Consider the following 12,582-nt stretch of genomic DNA (forward strand, 5'->3'; position numbering starts at 1 on the left):
GCAGGTTATGTTCCAGGGTCAGTTTGTTGCAGAAGGTTACTGAGCATGGCGTGCCCTTTTGATGACGATCCTGTGGACGTGGAGGCATAAATTATACGAGGTTTTTTTCGCCGGGAGAGAGTTATAAGACCACGTATTGATATCTTTTCATTTCCTAATGATTATTTGAAAAAGCGTTATCAGTTTTCAAAAGAATCGTTCATTTACTTAACATCTCTTGAAACCGCACATTGCAAATGTCACAAACCCAAACCGCGGGTCTGCGCTTAGCACAGAAAACATTCTGTACACAGCGCTTCGGTTTTTTGCGTCAGGGCATTTTTTGTACAATATGGGCGACGCAGAGCATATAGGAAAGGCAACTGTGTGTAGAGCCGTTCGCACAGTATGTCTGGTACTTAACGCTTCTTACACACGTTTGTACAGTTCCCTGTCCATAAAGCTCTGCGTGTTATTGAAGAGGAATTCCACAGAGTGGTAGGTTTGTCCTTTGTAGTAAAATCTATGATGCATATTTAATATGTAGTCATACTATTTATATCTATAGCCTACATGTATTCATCCTGCACACACACACACTTGATACTTCCATATATGACTTTCTATTTCAGGGTTTCCAAATGTAATTTGTAATACATGTATAGTGACAATAAAAGGCATTCATTCATTCATTCATTCATAATTGGGTGCATTGATGGCACCTACATTCCTATTAAAGGTCCTTCAATAAATGAGGGAGACTATGTTGATAGATAGATAGATAGATAGATAGATAGATAGATAGATAGATAGATAGATGCCTTTATTGTCACGATACAAGTACAGCGAGATAGCGTAGGAAATCTATTCATAGTATCAATGTGCAGGTAACTTGATTTTGTATCCTTAATTTTTTGCCTTGTTAAAATCATCAAACTCATTACTTTTTTCCACTAACTATAGGTAATCATTACAGGACAGTACAATGCTGGTTACCACTGGTTGCCCTCAGATGGGGTGAGGGGAGGTGGTGGTGGGCCCCCGCCAGTTAGACGGGCTTCAGCCTTTTTTCCATTAGCTACATGACAGAAGGAATATACTAAATCGTGTTTAATAAATAGTTAAGTGATCGTGTAATCAATTACCTTTTTGCAGAATGTTTTTGTGTTTCATTTTGACTTGGCTCAAAGTTCTTCTGGCTCCAGAAGGAATACACCTTATTAAATAAGAAACCATATATTCCTAGTCGATACACATTGTTATTTTAACCTAAAGAAATGAATGGCAGGAAAAGTAAATGCTTTCATAGTGATTTAACAGTCAAAAGGATACGGAAGGGTTACGTGTTTAATTATTTTTCATTATAATAAAGGGGGAGGCGATGTCAAATTTGCAATTTAATACACACGCATTTACTCTGTCCGTTATTTTTTGCCAAGCCAACTCTTTCTTTAGCCGATGCAGCCGTATTGCTTTTTTTCATTATTATTGGCTTAAATTCGTCATATGCGTGCATTAAAACTTCCAACTCCGCCTCTGTGAAGTATGCCGCTCTCTTTTTTTCACTTTGATTTTCCATTCTGACTCGTGAAATCGGCGATCAATTGAAAACGTCTTTATTTATGCACGGTGCACGCGCCTTAACTCTGGGTAACCAATAGGAGGTTGATTGAACTTACTCTTCTCAGGTGTTTTGGAACCGACATACTCATGGTATGCGGGTTTGGCGTATATCAACCCAGAGGTTAAGATTTACCAAATGGTAAGTTAACCAAGCTTTCTGGAATACCCCCCTGGGGTGTTGAACTCCAGTCCTGTAGGGCCGGAGTCCTGTATAGCTTAGTTATTTCCCTGTTCCACCACAAATGATTCAGCTCAAGAGCTGTGTGGTAATTAGCACATGGAGTTGAATCAGGTGTGTTAAATGAGGGGAAACCCAAAAATGTGCAGGGCTATGGCCCTCCAGGACAGGAGTTTGACATCTGTGCGCTAGACAAAACTAAAATCACACAGGATACAAACAGGGCAAACCAAACAGAGAAGCAAAATAACTACAAACACTAGGAACAACAAAAAATCGATAATTAAACAAAACAGATGGGGCTGGCTGAGAAATTGAGCGGCACTTGCTGGCCAAACACGATAGAGACACGAAAGGTAGGATCAGACAGCCGCTACACTACATTATATTAGGTAAACTATGTATATAATGACTGTCACATCATAGCAGTACTATTCTTCAAAATTGCATTTTCAGCATTATGACATTTTCTTCCCATTTTCAGCTCTCGAAAATCGAGGAGCCCCGTGAAGGAATAACCCTCATAAACACTTTCCCTCCAAAAAAGTGGCTGTTTGTCGCTAACATGCATTGCACGTGACGCTGAGCGTGCAGAAATATCGATGAAAAAAAAGGAAGCGTGCCTCACGAGGCGGCCAAGGTCCGCTTTATATTTCTGACTTTACTGATTTGAAACTTACCACACCAATAATAAAAACAAACCCCTGTGTGATGTGGGCCGCTAAAAATACTGAAAACGAGCCAAATTATATTTTAATATATTTAGTTGTAAATAACCGTCATGTATAAAATCAGACATTCTGCGGTTATATATTAATATATGTATTATATACTAATACATAATTGACACCATCGTATGTAACAGTTTGATATGGGGGGCGGGGGCGGCGCACAATTTAATAATTTAAGTAGCCTACGATTGTCTATTTATTGGGGGGCGGGGGTACATGTCCTCCCCAGTTCCCATGCCCCTTGAAACAGTTGCGACAAAACGGACAATATTAAGCACATTTATGATTAAGCTGTCACGTATAGTGGACAGATTGAAAGCAAGTGTTGAGGCTGGCTAATCACGAAGCATTAAGTCACAAAAGTAAAGTGCCTGCACCATTTGTTGATGTACTCAGCAAGTTCTTCCCAAGCTCTTATTGTATCCACCCCTGGAGAAAAGGCTGAAACTACTGAGGTTTATGAAGTACATTCTTTCTGTCTCTTTTTGGGGAAATTGCAACACATTTGGTTCCTTTTTATGAAGACAAGGCTCCTCTGCCAAATGAGTGCTGGCAGTCTGCAAGGTAGGTAAACCACACTTTTTTTCCCCTTTATCTCAAATTTGTATTTATACTGTATTTGCATACAATACATACATACAAGGCGCCGACCCTGAACTGGTATGTATTTGTATGCATCGTTAAAAATATTTTACATACATTATATATACATCTCTCGAAAAAACTGAGACCACAGCACAATTTTTTGTTTCACTCATTTTCCAATTTATGGGTTTGGAAAAAATATCCAGGAACAGAAGTATATGGCTTTCAATTTTGCCAAATCAAAAAGTTATTTCTTTGTCAAATTTTATTTTTAACCTACTGATAATCCTTGGTAATCAACTGCACCAGTGTGGCATATCAGCACATTGATTTAGCAGCATGATCACTAGGGAGATGTTCCATATAATGTAGACAATTGCGACACATTAGCCCAGATGCCTCGAGTTTGTCATGCTGGGTACAGGGATGCCCACTACCATAAGTCATCTCTAATACCATTTTACAGCTTTGGGCAGTAAGACCAACTGGCTTCATAATCACAGACCAGGCAGTCACCCACTGGGCATTTCTAGGATTCTCTGGATCTGCACATATATACGACAGCATCTTCCAGCTCCCAATATCACACCTGAAACCTCACACATATGTTTAACAGTGGGACAACATTCCACGGGTCACAATAAATTGTACCTTGCCCAAGAGAGACTAATGAATCCATTGAATCCATTTCAGCTGTTAGATGCATTTCTTAATTTTTTTTTTTTTTTTTTAATCATTGAAATAAATGTTGCGTTTGTATTTTTTGTTCAGTGTACGTTGAGCCGTCTTCGAGTTCAGGTCTAATCGTGAGATAAATTTACCATTGCTAACCAGCAGGTGTCACTCATCCACAAATTTATGTACGTTACGAAAGAGGGGAACATTCCCAGAAGTTGCGAGTGCTTTGGAAACCGTTGTTTTCCTGCTATTACTCATCTAAAGTAACATTATTTCGCAGGTTGCGCATGTGTAACGCATGCGCTTTTTAGCTTTCCAACATTTATGACTATAAATGTGAGGTCTACTTTAGTTTTGAGTAGTGTCCTTATAATCATCATTCTGTAAGTACTGATTTTTAAACCATATGAATTTCTTCAAAACCATATACCTTCCATTCTTGTATATCAATAAGTTATTCTAACGTTTTAATTCTAACTTTTTGACTTCGATTACGTAACTAAGAATTACTGGCTGTGATTGAGGGATATTTTTCTTACATGTTTTAGGTTTCGGAATTTATGACACCCTATCAGTACATGATACCTGTAGCCATCTGTCGGTAAACCTGGCGAACCTAGCTATAAGCAGACTTAAAGAGAGAACCTCATACCATACGTTCTACGGCTTTGGCCGCCGGTGTCCTGTCATAAAATACTACCTATCGAGACGTGCTATCGAGCACTGTTGCCAACTCCTCAGCAAGGAATGTAGCTATTGGTTGTTCCAAAAGTCGCTAGAAGTCGCTAAATGACGCCATCGCCTAATTTGCATAATGTGCATGTAATTATAATGGACGCTGTAGGACAGAGGAATAATGTCGTGGGAGAGTCAAAAGGTGGTTAAAAAACACCCTAAATACGTTAAGAACTACAAATGAACTTTCTTCTGTCGATTCTTGTTTTTTTATATCATAATTCCAACCCTCTTCCTATATCCGGGCTTGGGACCGGCAAAAGTGACCCCAAAGACACTCTGGCGGAGTTACTTATTCTTGAAAACTGTCATACTTGGCGGAGTTTTTGGCAATAAGCCAGGGCAGGATCAGCCAGTGGTGGCTTCGCGCATGCGCAATTCATTTGCAGTCTGGACGCGGAAAGGTGAACATCTCCTGCTCTCACTGCAGCTGGGAGGGGCTGCTGCGTGAGGACTGTCCGCCTGTGAATGCTTTGGGACGGGAAGGGAGCCCACGGCAGCACCCGCTGCTCGGTGAGGAGAGTAAGAACGATACGTGCTTCCACGTCAGAGTCTCCAAAAGTCTCCAATAACACTAGAAAAAGTCGCTAGATTTGTCACTAGTCGCCAGAGAGGTCTAAAAACTCGCTAAATATAGCGATAAAGTCGCTAAGTTGGCAACACTGCTATCGAGCCTTTCTGCGCATGTGCAATTCCACCGTTTTGGGATTAGGGTTAGGTTTTAGGGGTTAGGGTTAAGGTAAGGGTTTTAGCGGGTTTTGGGGGGTTAGGGCTATCGATTAGCATTACGGTAGCATTTTTCGACAAGGCAGCATATATCGACAGAACACCGGAGCCCCCGCCATAAAAACACGATACAAAAGAATCAAGTGAGCGACAATTAATGTTCCCCAGTATATATAGGGTTGTGCGAAGCCCGCCACTTCTCATTTTGCCCACTGCGCACCTGCCCCACATTCCTGCTATCTACAAATTACCAGAGATTGGCTGAAAAGGGTGGGAGGACTGTCCTATAATAAACATTAAATAGCCCTAGTCCTCCAGCCGCTACACTACATTATATTAGGTTTAAACTATGTATATATATGACTGTCACATCATAGCAGTACTATTCTTCAAAATTGCATTTTCAGCATTATGACATTTTCTTCCCATTTTCAGCTCTCGAAAATCGAGGAGCCCCGTGAAGGAATAACCCTCATAAACACTTTCCCTCCAAAAAAGTGGCTGTTTGTCGCTGACATGCATTGCACGTGACGCTGAGCGTGCAAAAATATCGAAGAAAAAAAAGGAAGCGTGCCTCACGAGGCGGCCAAGGTCCGCTTTATATTTCTGACTTTACTGATTTGAAACTTACCACACCAATAATAAAAACAAACCCCTGTGTGATGTGGGCCGCTAAAAATACTGAAAACGAGCCAAATTATATTTAAATATATTTAGTTGTAAATAACCGTCATGTATAAAATCAGACATTCTGCGGTTATATATTAATATATGTATTATATACTAATACATAATTGACACCATCGTATGTAACAGTTTGATATGGGGGGCGGGGGCGGCGCACAATTTAATAATTTAAGTAGCCTACGATTGTCTATTTATTGGGGGGCGGGGGTACATGTCCTCCCCAGTTCCCATGCCCCTTGAAACAGTTGCGACAAAACGGACAATATTAAGCACATTTATGATTAAGCTGTCACGTATAGTGGACAGATTGAAAGCAAGTGTTGAGGCTGGCTAATCACGAAGCATTAAGTCACAAAAGTAAAGTGCCTGCACCATTTGTTGATGTACTCAGCAAGTTCTTCCCAAGCTCTTATTGTATCCACCCCTGGAGAAAAGGCTGAAACTACTGAGGTTTATGAAGTACATTCTTTCTGTCTCTTTTTGGGGAAATTGCAACACATTTGGTTCCTTTTTATGAAGACAAGGCTCCTCTGCCAAATGAGTGCTGGCAGTCTGCAAGGTAGGTAAACCACACTTTTTTTCCCCTTTATCTCAAATTTGTATTTATACTGTATTTGCATTTTGCGCTAATATTATAAAAGATGAGAATCTGAAAAAGGAATCTGAACAAATTTGTTATTGGGTTTAGTTTAGTTATAACATCAAAGCTTTATGTTTGTAACATCAACTTCTGCTTCTGTGTCAAAGATCGTGAAAGATTATTATATTTCTTAAATCTGAAATTATAAGAAGAAAATGAGCACCTGTGTGTGTGTGTGTGTGTGTGTGTGTGTGCGCGCGCGCGTGTGTGTGTGTTTGTGTGTGTGTGGAATATGTTTATATTAAATTGTGGGCACCAAATGTCCCCTACAATGTGATAAAAGCATTTTTTTAATGTCATGAGGACCATTTTTCAGGTCCCCACAAAGGTTTGTGAATGCAATCAAGAAACTAAAATGTCTCGCATTTTGTTTGGTTACTTATAGTTAAGGTTGGGCTGGGTTGGTGTTAAGGTTGTCGTGTTGGGATTAGGATTTTCCCCATAAAAATGAATGGAGAATCCCCACAAAGATATAATTACAAACCTGTGTGTGTGTGTGTGTGTGTGCGCGCGCGCATGTGGGCACATGTGTATGTGCTCGTGTTTTTTTTCTAGAAATTCTTATGCTATTGTTATGTTTATTTAAATGTATTTATGTAAATGTTTACATACTAAAAAAAAAACCATACTTAGCTTTCATTTATTGATTGGAGTAATATTGAAAATTTAATTTAAAAAACAGCAATTACAGTAAAACCTCGGATTGCGAGCATAATTCGGATAGGATAGGATAGGATAGGACTTTATTGATCCCACAGTGGGGAAATTTGTGCGTTACCACAGCTCTAGACAGATAGCCTGAAAGAGTACAAGAGTAATACAGAATAAGAATACAAGAAAAAAAATAAATAATAAAAAATAAAATAAGATAAAACACTAAATACAGCAGTAGTGCCTATGTACACCCATATACACAGTATGTAATATATGGATAGTGGGTTGTGGGAAAAAGTGCAAGTAATAATAAATAACAACTATTTCACTACTACAGTTGCATTTACCTCTATAAGGTGCGTTATGTATGAAGTGTATTCGTTCGTAATCCAAAGCACTCGTATATGAAATATTCATAAAAAAGCAGGCGATAGAGCCAAAAAGCGGCCACACTCTTTGCTCTTGAATTTAATGTAAAATAAAGTTGTCCTCCGAAGAGGGGGGGTGGTGGTGGGCAATAAAAATAAATAAAAGCGGTCAATACGGGGTTTATTAAGGGAAGCAAGGCAGACAGGGGAGCTCATAGCGAACAACGTCAATGTCAGACCTGGGGAAACAGACTTGAACGTGGACTAAATACACAAGACAAGCAGAAAATAACAGGCAACAGGTGATCATAATCGGGGTGGCACGCGTAGGTAATGAGGGGGCGTGGCACACACGAGGATTGTACGAGCAGGTCATGACAGAACCCCCCCCCCCCCCCCCCAAAGGCGTGCACTCCGGGCGCACCGCAGGGGAGGCGACGGAGGAGACGAGACCGGGGACACGGGACCTGAAAAACAAGAGCAAAACAACAACGAGAGACGGGAAACAGAACGGAAACACAGAACAAGCACAGGGGCAGAAACCAAGACAGAATCTGACAAAGGACAGGAAACGCAGACAGACAAACCAAGAAGGGAGACACAGAGGGAACAGAAAACGGAGGAATAACAGGGCGAGGAGTGAACACGGGAGACACTGAGGGACAACGAGCATAGACAGGAGGGACAAAGGGACCAGGAGGGAACAGAGGAGACACAGAGGGATGAGGAGCAGAGACAGGAGGCAGAAAGGCAAAGGGAGGAGGAACCAGAGGAGCCGGAGGGAACCCCAGCCGGCGAAAGGCGGCCGAAGCCAGAGGGCCCCCGGGCGACCGTGAGGCAGGAGCCGGAGGGGACAACGACAGGGCAGAGGAGGAAGCTGGGGGGACCAATGGAGGGGCAGAGGAGGAAGCTGGAGGGGGCACCAGCGAAGGCAAGGAGGGAGCAGAAGGGGACCACAGCAAAGGCACGGAGGGAGGGGAAGCCGCAGCAGGCGATGGCGCAGCCGGAGGCGCCGTCCACCGAAGAACTGGAGTGGAGTGACCCACAGGCAAGCGACGAGTCTGAGCGGGGGAACCCATAGGCGGCCGCCGAGGTGACCTTTGAAAAGAATCGTGGATGGTGTGAGGGAGACGAGAGAGAGGAGAAGAGGAGGGTTAATAAGGAACCTATCCAATGACAGCCGCATTTGCCTCCTTTTCGATTTCGCGGAAATGTGACATTGCATTGTCATTAAACAGATTCATCGCTCGCACTGCTATACGCCCTTATTCGGGTGGTGCTTTTCTACTAAATTTTGACTATTCGAGTTAGGGAAGCCGACTGAGACCGAGAATGGGGGCAATTACCCACAATCCCACAGCGAGAGAGAGAAGAAGGCTCAGTTGTGATCACGTGACGCTCGGCAGTGTATACGTAATTCTCGTATTGCAAGACCTCGCTCATTTATCAAGTTAATATTTATAAAAAAAAATTTGCTCGTCTTGCAAAACACTCACAAAACAAGTTACTCGCAATCCGAGGTTTGACTGTAGTCCAGTATGGAATTCATAAAATGACCTTCAAGAGTATAACATAGCAGTACTTTTCTGTAACTGTTCAAATTTTTTCAAATATGTATGGACGGTACAGCCATTTTACATAAGTGCTGAAACCTCACAGCCTCTTATCTAGCTCTCTCTTTCTGCTTTGTGCAAACATTGCCTGTGTTCCCCATGTTTGCTTGGAAGAAGACACTGTGGTTCCCTCGGTGACGAAATTCCCCTTAGTGTAAATAAATGTGCATGCAAGAGTACTGCGTCGCTGTCCTTTCTGGATTATACTCTATTGCTTGGGCTTCTCAGAAAATGCAGATTCCTGCATCCCTAGTTGAAGAAAAAATCAGTGACTATGGAAATAAAAATAATGTGCAAATATGTACAATGAATACCCACATAGAAAGTGATTCTGGGCCAGATCCGCCTGCATCTCCTTAAATTCGGGCACCGGTGACATCCGGGCAGGAGAGTCTGCAGCAGAATCTGTCCAGAGTTCTAAATGATACTGTTGGTCTGTATATGCTCCGAAGATCCGGCGCGCATTCGCCTGACCGTATATGTAAGATCACCCACTTCCCAAATGCGCAGCTGATAAGCTAAGAATCTGAATGATCAACGATCGCGCTTTCCCTCATGTACATGGAATGCAATTTATCCCCATCTGTTTTTCTTCTGGTCTGGAATCATCTCATCATACCTCTCCCCCTCAATGAAGAGAAGCACATACCTCCTTTGATGTGTGATGTATGTGCTGTCTAGAGCTAGACCGATATATTGGTTGGAATATTAAGGTTCCACTCATTTGTCAGCATCAAGGGAAAACCCACTGATAATGCCTCTTTAAACATTTCTGATGAAAAAAGGAACTCACACTGGAGAAAGTTTTGGGAAACGTTGCTTTCTGCATTATAATTTATCGCTTTCATCCCATAATTATGAGTAACTTTGGCCGAAGAGTTATTGGTGATCAAGTCAATCTCTAAATGGAAATATTGATTTGATTGATTTTTTTGTGTGTGAACATATTTAAGTTACATTTGTTAAGCACAAGAGAAAATTTCCTAAATATTTGTGACAGTTAATATTATTTGCTTGTTTTAAAGTTATATTATAAGGTTATTTATATGTAGCTTCTTTTATATTTATGCTGCATCAATGTGCTTTTGGATGCTTCTGTCTGTCATTTCACTGCAAACACTAGTTTTTCTAACAGGAAATTGGAATAGGAATCGGATATGAAGTTTATCTCCCTCCTGTTGGTCTGACTGCTCTCCAGCCATGACTCACACACTCTTCCCAGCATAGGCTGGATTTCAGCTGGTTTAAAAGGACAGCAGAAGCAGCAGCTTGTGATGGATCCATGTTTCTTCCTGTCTGTCCGGTATTGTCTTTTACAAGTGTATCTCTGTATAGGCTGTGAGGTTTGTGAGGATTTGGGATGGATATGTGCCCTGATGGAGTGTTTTAAAATAGCTTTGGGAAGTTAAGTGTTGCATATTCTCATGATGCAGAATTTTTCCTCTCAGTACAGATTGGTCTCAACGGTGCCTGGACCCTTTGTGTAAACATGTCTGTGTAAATAGTTTTTTTTTTTATGACGAAGGTCTGAGTAGCATATGGTTTCACAGGAGTCTGATAGGGTTATAAAACTCAGCAGGAATCAGAAATGTTTGCTAATCATGAGAAGCGCGTTCTCATTCCTACTATCTGTGGATAAAATTGCTTTTTGTCGGCCTGCATACAGGCGCTCCTGTAACCCCTTTGGGGAATCAGCTTTATTTTTGGATCATCTGGCACTCTTCTTCTGAAGAGTTGTATTTCAGTCTGGGATGGACACATAGATTTGTTACAACTGGAACTGGAGATAAGAGTAAAGCTGCTTCTTCTTCTTCTTCTTCTTCTTCTAATAAATAATAATAATAATAATAATAATAATAATAATGCTTTAAACGTTATTCAGCTTGCTCAGAATAACAGGTATTCCAGTAATACATAGTTTGGCTTCCTCTGTTTACCTACACCCTCTGTTGATGGAATTCTTCTGCATGAAATATTGTCTGTTAATTGGAAAAGTTGTCTTATGAGGTTCTTGCTTTGTTTGAAAGGTTTTTATAGCTTTTGCTCCAAAGTACTTACAAATACAACAGGGCATTCCTTTTAGTTTTATCCTAGCTGGTCTTTTGAATTGACTCCTTGACAATTGTCTGTTTGTAATGTGCTATTTAGCTCACTTGTATTTACTTTTCACTTTTTTTACTTTTTAAATTTTTTTTTTACTTTAGTCAAAGGTTTTCCTGCTGCACATTTATAGTTAAACCTCAAATGTAAAAATCTTCCAACATTATACAGGCTCAACCAGGTCTGCATAGATGAGCATGCAGCTGCTAACAGCTGGTCTGAGACATTTGGATGTGTATAAACTCACCCTGGGTGACATGTGGTTTCTCGGGTTACATAATGGATGGGTGGACCAGCTAAGCCCACCTGTCTTCTTCTGCTGTTTAAAAGTTAGAAATTGGTGAAATTTGCTTGTAGGATTTTGCCTCACTTTTGTCACATGGTGCCATGGTTTGGTTTTGGTTTAGTTTAGTCTCCCTGTTGTTCAGCTCATGCTGTTGTGAATACTGTGACAGCATAAGTAAGAAGAGAATTCAGTCTATTCTGGTAGCCATGTTGTGTTCTCCATCTGCTTGTGTTCCATGCCTTTTACCGCTAGAGTTTTTGATATTGATTTATCTTTGATTTGAACCTCTGTTAAAAATTCTCATTCAACCACTTCAGAGGTTCATTACCATCCTACTGACTGTAATACAAGAGTAGCACATTGATCTAGTGGCCATCACTGTAGCCTGACCTGTCCAGGTTTGGGGTTTTCATTCCTGTTCCTAGCTCTGCATACATGGGGGGTTGCATGCTCTCTCCATGGGGGTTTTTTTCACCCTGAAATTGAAAAAGATGCAGTCTAGGTGCATTAATGTCTCCATGTTGCCCTTAGCGTGTCATTGTGCATCTGTGAGGGTGTGCTCTACAATGGACTGGAGTTCTGTTCAGGATTTCTCCTGGCTTGTTCTTCCTGGGATAGGGTTCACTGTAGCCCTGAAATGGATAGAATAGAATAGAATAGAATAGCCTTTATTGTCATTGTACCAGGTACAACGAAATTGGATTGCCACTCCCTTGGTGCAAAATACAACACAATGATAATATTAATGTAAATATAAAAACGTACAATTTAAATACTATAGAATAATATTTACAATGTAAAACCGAAAAAATAGCAGCATTTATATAAATACAGTGTATGGTTTCAGTGCAAGAGAAGGATTAAAGATCCCAATATATGCTTAATTATTTAACATAAGGGTGTCTATGTAATCGAGATGAACAAATTTCTTTATCTGAATTTGTGTTTATTTAATTCAGTTATAGCTCTGGGGAAGAAGCTCTTCCTGAATCTGTCTGT

At 40.8% G+C, this 12,582-nt stretch overlaps 1 protein-coding gene across 8 annotated transcripts in view; it reads left to right on the plus strand.

Moving 5' to 3' along the window:
* Window positions 1-455: 455 nt before the first annotated feature.
* LOC111854121 (interleukin-1 receptor type 1-like) overlaps window positions 456-12,582 on the plus strand; it is a 30,804-nt gene continuing 18,677 nt past the window's right edge. The window contains exons 1-3 of one of the 8 annotated variants that reach the window (XM_023831744.2): window positions 4,025-4,157; window positions 5,671-5,826; window positions 6,442-6,481. The gene's annotated coding sequence lies outside the window, so the exon portion shown is untranslated. Of the gene's footprint in view, window positions 478-4,024; window positions 4,158-5,097; window positions 5,576-5,670; window positions 5,827-5,878; window positions 6,482-8,015; window positions 8,633-9,936; window positions 10,501-10,549; window positions 10,990-12,582 lie in introns of those variants that run through there. The other 7 variants (XM_072700142.1, XM_023831745.2, XM_072700143.1 and 4 more) reach the window with 7 other exon arrangements.

This window comes from Paramormyrops kingsleyae, chromosome 16 (assembly GCF_048594095.1).
Source record: "Paramormyrops kingsleyae isolate MSU_618 chromosome 16, PKINGS_0.4, whole genome shotgun sequence".
Lineage (NCBI taxonomy): Eukaryota > Metazoa > Chordata > Actinopteri > Osteoglossiformes > Mormyridae > Paramormyrops > Paramormyrops kingsleyae.